We start from the raw sequence: 10,466 nt of genomic DNA, 5'->3' as shown, positions 1-10,466 counted from the left end.
AAAAAATAGAAAAGGGGTTGACTAGAAGGCTAACTGTGTTTCTAATTACTATGTTTATCCTTGATATATGCCTTGATCATTTAAGAGTTAACATAACGTCTGAGATACTTCTCAGTAACATAACTATCATCTATGATGCTAACTATGCAAAGCAAAGTTCCAGAATCTCATGTGCTGGGCTGATGACAAGAAAACAGGAAATTACGAGATGTCCACAGAAAACATAACATACTCTTACAGTGCTGGCAATATGATATGGCATGAATAACTAAAATGTCTTAAAATTATGAATAGAAACTTACTTAACTGAGTATGACCATACTTTAAAAATAACTTAAAGATTCCCTTATTTACATAATTTGATCTTCCCCACAAAGTGAGATGAAGATGACCTAATAATCTTAACACTTTCTCATCCATCACTTCCATTCTATTAAGTAATTGATGTGAATTCTAGAAATAGGTCAGAGTCATAACAACCTTTTTTTTTTTAAGAATTATTTTATTTAATTTTACTTATTTAAATTTGACCAGAGACGGTAGGGGAGCAGTGAGAAAGCTGGCCACCAGGCCCAGGACTCAAACCACGGTCAGTCATGTGGGAGTCAAGCACCCTTAACCACCACAACACCTGCTAGCCCCAGAGAGTCATAACAATCTTAGAATGTGCTCAGAAAAAAACATAAAGAGTGGTCATATATTACCTTTTCCTCACACAAGTTAACCAGGCTTTTAGAATGACTTAAACAGAACAGAAGGATAGTTAAATAAAATAGTAATTTTATAAAATGATTTTTTAAATGCAGCTTTCAAATCAATTCCTTGTACATCAATGTTCACTGCAGCATTATTCACAATAACCAAAAGGCAAAAACAATCCATATGCTCATCAACAACAAAAACTAGTAATATACATACAATGAAATAGTAATTATTCTTAAAAAGTTATGGACTGCTGACATGCTATAATGTAGATGAACCTTGTACACATTATGCTAAATGAAATATGTTACAAAAGCAACAACAATAATAAAAATTACAGTTGTTACCAAGAATTTCCATGTGAAAGGCCCTATTCTAAGCTTAATTTTATATTACATTCATCTTTCTGCTATTAATTTAATCTGAATACTCCTTTAGTATTAGGAATTTATGATTGTCATATAATCTTGTCAAAGAACCCCATGAGTTACCTAACATAATTATTCCCATTTAATAGACACAGAAGCTAATAGAAATGACCAATTTGCCTAAGGGCACACAGCATAGATGTAGAACTGGGAATCAAACTTCTCTTCCTCTGACTCTTTGTTCTTAACTCCCATGCTGTGCAGACATTGTTTTAATCATTAAGAAGTTTTATTAAGGATAATTAATTTCCCAGAACACAGTCAACTCCAAGTGATAAAATTAGTTTAGGGTTCAAAAAGTTCTATTCAACCTCTTCAAAGTATCTTTTTCAATGGTATAATGGTTGCCGGACTCCCACGTAGTCGACCACAGTTTGAGTCCTAGACCGGGTGGCTTAAAACTCACGTCAGGTGCATATGTGTGTGTGCCCCCAAGATTCCAAGAGGAGAATGAAGGAGAAGGAATTGCAACATGGCCATCCGTCCCCTGGGGGGAGGGGGGGTGATTTCTTGCTTTCTGTGTCTCTGTCTCTCCAGTGAGCGCATATACCCTATAGCAAAAATCTCCCTAAAGGAAAAAAAGTGTCTTTTCAATAAATATAGTCTGCTTCTTAGGACTGTCTGTTGATGATAATGTATATGATCGTATCTTTGACTGGACTAGTGTGCTGTATATTTATGCTAGGAAAATTCATTTTACAAGCTGTTGTGATATACAGTGATTAAATATGTAAAATAAAAAATAAAATAAAATAAGGTCTGCTTCTTAAAAAGAAAAAAGAAAAAAAAGAGAAAAGTAACAATGGGAGAAAATCAGATTTAACTTCTACTCATCTTGGCTCTCCCGCATCTTCTTTTTCTTCATGGAAATTGCATCATCCATTAACCAACCACTTATTATATATTTATTATAGTACATGTCATACTGTGGATCAGGTAACAGAGAAATATATATGATCCCAATTCCTGGGAGTTCATCTTCTCAAAAAGGCAGCCAATTTGAAATAGTTAAACTACAATAAACTAAGATAAATGGGCAAATTCTATTATAAACTCATGTGGACTGTGCACTAAGATTGTCTTCTGACTATTAAAGACTTTTTTTCTGGGGGGGGGAAGGGGTTTGCTATAGGGCACATGCACTCGCCAGAAAGACAGAGAGAGACAGAGAGACAGAAAGCGAGAAATCACCCCCCAGGAGGGATGGCCACGCTGCAATCCCTTCTCCTCCATTCTCCTCTCGAGATCTTGGGCATGCACGCACACTAGCCCAGAGTGAGTTTAAACCACTGGGTTCGGGACTTGAACCGTGGTTGACTACATAGGAGTTCAGCGACATAGCCATTATACTAACTGCTGGTCCCATGACAATTAAAGACTTTTAAGTGGGCCAGCCAGTGGCATGTTGGTTAAGGCAGCTAAATCCCACATAGTTGCCAGCATGGTTCAAGTCCCAGACACTACAGCTTGAAAAGCACACTAGGCGTGTGTGCATGCGTGCCCAAAATCTTGAGAGGAAAATGGAGGAGAAGGAACTGTAGTATGGGCATATCCCTAGGGAATGCTTTCTCACTTTCCCTCCTTCTCTCTCTCTCTCTGTCTCTGATGAACACACATAGCCTATAGCAGAAGAAGAGGAGGAGGAGGAGGAGGAGGAGGAGGAGGAAGAGGAGGAGGAGGAAAGGACTTAAACCCTGAAAATAAAGCCTTGCAGGTTAAGCACAAACGCCTATGTTTGTTTTATACTATTTGTTTAGATACAAGATGACTCAAAACTGGAGCCACTGATAAAAAGTTTTCATTTTTTAAAAATCTCTTATCAAATGCTGTCAGACGTCATCATATAAGATTTACTATTATAATCCCAAGTCTCTATTATAGTGCCCAAAACAGGACGGATAAGCAATGGCTGCTTAGTAAATAAGAAAAAGCAAACTGAACAAAAAGCAACACATACGTCCATCCAGAGGAACTAACCAGTGATATAGTTAGTCTAATAGTCTTTAAAAAAAAAAAAAACATGATTTTTGTTAGTAAATGAGTATAAGAAATTTGAATGTAGATTACCTTTTCATAAAATATTTTGATATGCAAAACAAAAAATAACAACTAAAGTTTTGGCATGATTTAAACAAGATCCTGCTTAACTGGTCTAAGGGAAATTTAAAGAATTTTTCTTACAAATGAGATGACAGATGAAGCACAGATAGAAATAATGAAGAAGTATAACAGCTCCCTAAAACCCATTCTCAATCTAATTATAGAAAACAAACAAACTCAGAAGTGCCAGCAGGTGGTGTGGTGATTAGGACACTGGCTCCCACATGGCACTCTGATGTGTGGGTCCTAGACAGGATGGCTTGAAAAACACACTTGGTATGTGGGCAAATCCCAAGACAAAAATGGAAGAAATGGGATTGTGACATGACCGTCCCCTTAGGGGGGTGATTTCTCACTTTCCCTCTCTGTCTCTCTAGTGAGCACACCCAATGGCAAACATCTAAAAGAGGGGGGAAAAAAAATGGAAGTATTCATCAAATTTCAGAAATGTTACTGTATTTTATTTATCTTTAGCTGGTACTGAAACATCTTATGTCATCTGTAGCATGGTAGTCAACAAACATGATTTTGCAAATGTTCTGATTATAGTTAGTAGGACCAGAGTTAATTTATCTTGAAATCAAACTTAAATATTCCAAGTTTGGTTACTGTGACAGAACTGACAAGATCAGAGCCTCCTTTCACTTTCACTTTCTAGCACGTAACACTAAAAATGGGTTGATATGACTCAGCCATAAACAAGCAATGAGACCCTGACATTTGATATAAAATGGAGAAATACGGAAAATTTAATGCTAAGCAAAGCAAGCCAGACTATCAAAGAGAAGAACTGTATGTCCCTGCTCAATATATACTGAATGTCTGAACTTTATGGCAGAAACTGAAAGACTGGAACGTGAAATAGCAGGGAGGGCAACTATAGATACTAGAGACATTATAAGAGGAGATGGCTAATAGGGGTTGAGAAGGAGAGGATCAGAGGGAAAAAACATTTAACAGACACAGAAATGAAAAGCCATCTGCTCATGATAACGTATACAGTACTATCTTTGACTTGACTAATGTGCACTGTATTCGTGCTGAGAAAAAACATTTTACGTGCTGTAAAGATGTAGAGTGACACCTTCTCTGAAGATGGGGGTGGCACAGGGTAAGGTGGCCGGACCCCATAGGGCTGACTCTTTTGTTTTCTAGGCCTGTGTTCCTGGGAGCGGGTTCTGCAGAGCTGGGAGACACAGGAGGGAAAAGCACAAAGAAAAGCAGACTTTCTGGTGGAAATAGCTAATATTGTAGCTCTAAGTGGCCAATAAAAAAGACTCTGGGAAAAAAAATATGTAGAATGATTATGAAGCCAACAGGTGGCATGGTGGTTAAGGGCACTAGACTCCCATATGGGCAACCACAGTTCGAGTCCCAGACCTGGCTTGCTTTCTCACTTTCTTTCTCTGTCTCTCTCTGATAAAACTGGAAAATAATAATAATAATAAGAATAGATAAAGTTAATAAAATGATTCTTTTAAAAAATGTAGAGTGATTAAATGTGATTTACTAAGATTTTAAAAATAGGGACCAGCAGATAGCGTAATGGCTACATCACTGGACTCCTACGTAGTTGACTGTAGTTCAAGTCCCGGACCCAGTGGCTTAAACTCATGCTGGGCGCATGTGTATACGTGCCCAGGATCCCAGGAGGAGAATGGAGGAAAAGGGATTGTGGCCATGGCCAGCCCCCTTGGGGGGTGATTTCTCACTTTTTGTCTCTCTGTCTCTCTCTCTCTGTCTTTCTGGCAAGTACATGCGCCCTACAGCAAAAAAAAACTCACAAAAAAAAAAAAAGAAGAAGAAAAAAGATTAAAAAAATAAAATTTTAAAAATAATGTTAAAAAAAAGGGTTGATCAATGCATTAAATGACTTTTGGGGTAATAGATAAGAAGAAGTTTGTCTTAGATGGTAAAGTGAAATAAAGCAATGTGTTGCCTCTGAGGTCAGATTAATTTTACAAGAAAATAGAAGTGTCTTTACATTTCATTTTACAAGGTACCATCTTAATTATAAGATAAACATGGCTAATGAGCAAAAAAAGACACTGCAAATTTATCTATATTAGGTTGTTGGGAAAGTCATGGCATTTTTCCATGCAAAAACGTGTCATGACTTTCCAGACAACACAATACATAAATATTTTGGAGACAGGTAGAAAGAAATGTCACTGTAAATGAGAAATAGCCCTAACAGATTTCTTGTCAGATATCAGGTAAGACAGGTACAGTGATATGATGCCATAATTTAATTTAAATAGTTCGAAGCAGCAAAATGGAAGCTAAAAAGCCTTCAACTAGTGCGTTTTTATCTGTATTTTTAAGTTTTATTTATTTTACACAAATCAGTATATTTTGGGGGAGAGGTTTTTTGCTATAGGGCGCATGCGCTCGCCAGACAGACAGAGACAGACAGAGAGATAGAAAGCAAGAAATCACCCCCCAGGGGGATGGCTACGCTGTAATCCCTTCTCCTCCATTCTCCTCTCGGGATCTTGGGCACTCACGCACATGCGCCCTGCGTGAGTTTAAGCCACCGGGTACGGGACTCAAACCACAGTCGACTACGTGGGAGTCCAGCGACATAGCCATTACGCTAACTGCTGGTCTCCAACTCAGTATATTTTTAAGATAGAATCTTACTACAATATCTGACAATGGTAGGCACAACTGTTTCAACAATTTTACGAGGTAAAAATATAACTCAGTGAAGCAAATATAAAGGTAGTTTAAAATAAAATGAAATCGCTTTCTTTGTCTACAAGGAAGAAGTAAGAGTAAAACCTAAAGGTGCAGTAAAACTGAAGGAAATTAAACTAATTAATATGTATTTATTTAAGCTAAATTTTAACAACTATTCATTTATTACTGGTGTAGCAAAAAGATTGTTAATTTAAACTGAAGGCATCCTGAATAGAAATGCTAAGTTAGATTCTATTTACCTATTTTTGCCATAACTAACATCATCCAAAATACTTTATCTTTTCTTTACAGTACACTATTGATGATCTACAATGCTGTTTATAAATTGCTTATCAAATCTGTACTTACAGATTTGATGATAGTTTCAAAATCTGATTGAGGCCAGCAGGTGGTATGGTGATTAAGGAGCTGGACTCTCACATGGCCGACCATGGATAGAGTCCCAGACCTGGTGGCTTGTTTTCTCACTTTTCTCTCTCTCTTGTCGCAAATTAAAAAATAATAATGAAAATACATAAAATTAAATACTTTTTTAAAAATTATAATAAAATTAAATAAAAATAATTCTTAAAAAAAAAAAAAAGAAAGAAAAGCAATCTGGGTGGACAGCCACTGAGACTCAGGAGCTGACAGAGAGGCTCTGCTGGACCCAGTCGGACTCAGCCATCCAGGCACAGGCAGCTTCTGGTCACCATGTCTGGGCATCTTCTGCTCCACTCAGAGGAGCGAGTTCTGAGCATCCCTGCGGTGGTGACTCCTCTGGGCCAGGAGCAGGGTAACCAAAGGTTAGACACTTCCAGACCCTAGTGCAGCCTCCTTCACGCTGCCACACCACTATGACCGACTTCAACAAGGGCCCTTCCTACAGCCTTCAGGCTTTCCGCCGACGTCAAGAACAAGATTGCTTCGATAATAAAGAAAAAGAAAAAGAAAAAAAGCAAGATTGTTTCTAAGTATGATCATCAGGCACAGAAAGATCTTCAAAAGTGGATAGAAGTGATGACAGGCATGAGCATCGGCACCAACTTCCAGATGGATCTAAAGGATGGCAACATCCTCCTCAAACTATAAACAAGCTTCAGCCAGGCTCGGTGAAGAAGGTCAATGAGTCCTCATTAAACTGGCCTCGGTTGGAGAATATTGGCAACTTGATTAAAGCTATTCAGGCTTGTGGTATGAAGCCCCATGACATATTTGAAGCAAATGATCCTTTTGAGAATGGAAACATGACCCAGGTTCAGACTACCCTGGTGACTAGTAGATCTGGCCAAAACAAAAGGATTTCGACCATTGATATTGGAGTTAAGTACGCAGAAAAACAAACAAGGTGTTTTGACGAAGGGAAATTAAAAGCTGGTCAGAGTGTAATTGCTTTGCAGATGGGAACCAACAAATGTGCCAGTCAGGCAGATAGGACAGCCTATGGGACGGGGAGGCACCTTTATGTTCTCAAAATGCAAACAGACAAATCTTTTGACCAGACCACAATTAGTCTGCAGATGGACACCCACAATGGAGTCAGCCAGGCTGGGATGTTAGCACCAGCTACCAGAAGAGACATCTATGATCAGAAGCTAACATTACAACCAGAGGACGACTTAACTGTTTCTCTACAGATGGGTACCAACAAAGTTGCTTCCCAGAAAGGGATGAGTGTGTATGGCCTTGGGCTGCAAGTACATGATCCCAAATACTGTGCTGCTCCCACAGAAGCTGTCATTCATGATGGAAGTCAAAGAACAGGAACAAATGGATCAGAGATCAGTGATAGCGATTACCAGGAAGAATACCCAGAGGAGTATCATGGCGAGTGCCAGAGATTACCAATATGGTGACCAAGGCATTGATTATTAGATTCATACAGAGAAGTTCAGTATTTAGTCCGTTGTTTTTATTCAGTAAGTACCAAGCTAGCCTTGAGTAATTTTTATCTTGTCTTCCTAAAACACTATTATATTATTGTACCTAATAAAAAATTGCCTTAGATACATTTCTTTCTCCTTTTTCTGCCTCTTCCCTGAATAGTTGCCTTTTAGTGCTGTAACAGTTAAAATCTATAGCATAATCAATAACTCACATATGAAGTAAAAGGAATACTGTGAAAGGGGAGTACTCTTGTACAGCCAATTCTTTTACTAAAAATCTATGCATTTTTACAATCTTATACTTAAACTTGTATTTTTCAACAGTAGGAAACTGTTTTTTTTACAGTTCAGAGTACCTGGTTTCTACATGGAAGACTAAACTCATGCTTACTGCTAAACGCGGTCTTTGCCAACTAAATCTAAGATGAAGCATCTTACAAATTGCCAATATTGATGTTTCTACAGTATTGTTTGCTAATTTTTAAGTAAAATCATGATCAGTGCATCTGTGATTATACATATACTCATTCTCTTCCCTAAACTGACAAGATCTTTTCAGAGTGGTGTTTCCGAAGGATCATGAACAACATGGCCTGCCGATGTTCAGGTCTGGGTGGTACATTGGCTCTTCCTATTTGTGCCAATGTATCAATGTAGAGTTGCTCTGTTTTCTTCAACTATATTTACTGCTGCATTTCTCAGCATAAACTTATTCCCTTGTACTTTTTTATAATATTTTTTGAACATTAAAAAAAAAAGCAATCTGATGATGAAAATGAACCAAGACTCTCGTACTTTCAATTATAATCATTCCAGGCATGAAAAAGACTATTATAAAAACAGCTTCATACATGAACTAGAGCTTGAAATAAATTTCTAAAGAATTAACCACATGGTGATAAAAATAAATAAATGTAAGTATATTCAGTTTAAGCTGAAAAATCTTCATACATCTTTCCTAAGGAAAATGAGATAGGCTAGGCACCCATCAAGTCAGCAGTTAGTGTGAAGGTTAAGATGCTGGATCCCACGCGGCTGACTCTGGGGTCTGAGGCCTGGACCCAGTGGCTTGAAAATTGTGCCAGGTGTGTGTACGCTGGCAGAAGGAGAAGGGACTGCGGAGTGACTATATTCCCTGGCGGGGGGGGAGGGTGATTTCTCACTTTCTCTTTCTCTCACCCTCTGTCTCTCACCCTTGTGTGCATTGACCCTATAGCAAAAATTTAATACAAAAAAAGAGAGAGAGCAATAAGCACCCATCTTTCTTTAGTGCTAGTAGTACTACTAAGGAAGGAAAGGAATCCACTTATACAAGGACTATTTGGAAGACATAGATAATACATTAGAAATATTAATTATAATTCCTTTGAAGGACTATTAAATATTTAGCTTAACTTTCCTTCCCTTTTAACCAATGTATTATAACTCTTTCTCCTCACCACACACAAAAAAGGTGTTTTCCAGAAATAAATGAGAAAACTGAGCTATCACATAACAATAAACACAAAGATCCAGGAATCAAGAAAGTTGATATCGATTGCATCAATAAACAAAGACACTACAAAAATGACAAGAAGTCCTCCCTGCCGTGATAAAATCATGGAAAGACCTTGACACAGTATGTCTTGCATCAAAGGAAGTGAACAGGTCAGCATTTATATGGGGAAATGGTGGTTAACAAATTTACATATAATAGATATGGATATATAGGAATAGCTGAAATAGTGTCAATCTAAAATTTTGCTTTTGAGATGTTTAAAAAGTTACAACTACATAAAAATGCACACTTCCTGGCAAACCAGTGACATGCTGACTAGGGCAGCTGGAACTCACATGGCTGGCTATGCATTTGAGTCCCAGATCCAATGGCTTGAAAAATACATTGGGTGCATATGCATGCATATCTCAAATCCCAAGAGTAGAATGGAGGAAAAGGGATTGTGGTATGTCCATCCTCCTGGAGGTAGGAGGGGGAGTTCTTATTTTCTGTCTTTCTGTCTTTCTCAGGTTAGCATGTAGGCCCATGGCAAAAACTAAAAACAACAAACAAACAAAAAACAACAGAAAAACACATTTTGGAAAATAGGGTTTGTTGGAGGACCCCCCAGCTTGAACCTCTGGGCACTAATGATTCTGTTAGCACTGTGCCCATGTCCTGTTAACACCTGCATTCAGGGACTCTTGTCTAAGATCTCTGTTGATATTAGGTTTCCCGAAGAAAATAGGCCTCTGGGAATTCGTGTCAACCCTTCCTCCAGCAAAGTAGCCCAAAAAGTTAACTGTGTGGGGCCAGTCACCATGGTATGCTTTCAAGATACTGTTCTCGGAGGGAACCAGCAGTTAGCGTAATGGCTATGTCACTGGACTCCCACATAGTCGAGCGCGGTTCGCGTCCCGGACCTGGTGGCTTAAAACTTACACCAGGCGCGTGTGCGTGCGTGCCCAAGATCCCGAGAGGAGAATGGAGGAAAAGGGACTGCGGTGTGACCATCCCCTCTGGGGGGTGATTTCTCACTTTCTGTCTCTATGTCTCTCTCTGTCTGTCTGGCAAGCCCACGCGCCCTATAGCAAAAACCTCTCCAAAAAAAAAAAGATACTGTTCTCCACAGGCTGGGACTACAAAGGAGGCCTAGATTAGAATTCTAGTCAAACCTATAGGATGGGGGGG

General features: G+C 38.6%; 1 protein-coding gene and 1 pseudogene across 1 annotated transcript in view; one reads left to right on the top strand and one right to left on the bottom strand.

Moving 5' to 3' along the window:
• Window positions 1-10,466, bottom strand: part of RNGTT (RNA guanylyltransferase and 5'-phosphatase) — a 320,988-nt gene that overhangs the window by 74,276 nt on the left and 236,246 nt on the right. The window lies entirely within an intron of this gene.
• Window positions 6,770-7,830, top strand: LOC102494256 (calponin-3-like; annotated as a pseudogene).

This window comes from Tupaia chinensis, unplaced genomic scaffold, assembly GCF_000334495.1.
Source record: "Tupaia chinensis unplaced genomic scaffold, TupChi_1.0 Scaffold000444_1, whole genome shotgun sequence".
In the NCBI taxonomy this organism is placed as follows: Eukaryota; Metazoa; Chordata; class Mammalia; order Scandentia; family Tupaiidae; genus Tupaia; species Tupaia belangeri.
The sequence above is the reverse complement of the archived record's forward strand: the minus strand, read 5'-3'. Positions and strand labels throughout refer to the sequence as shown.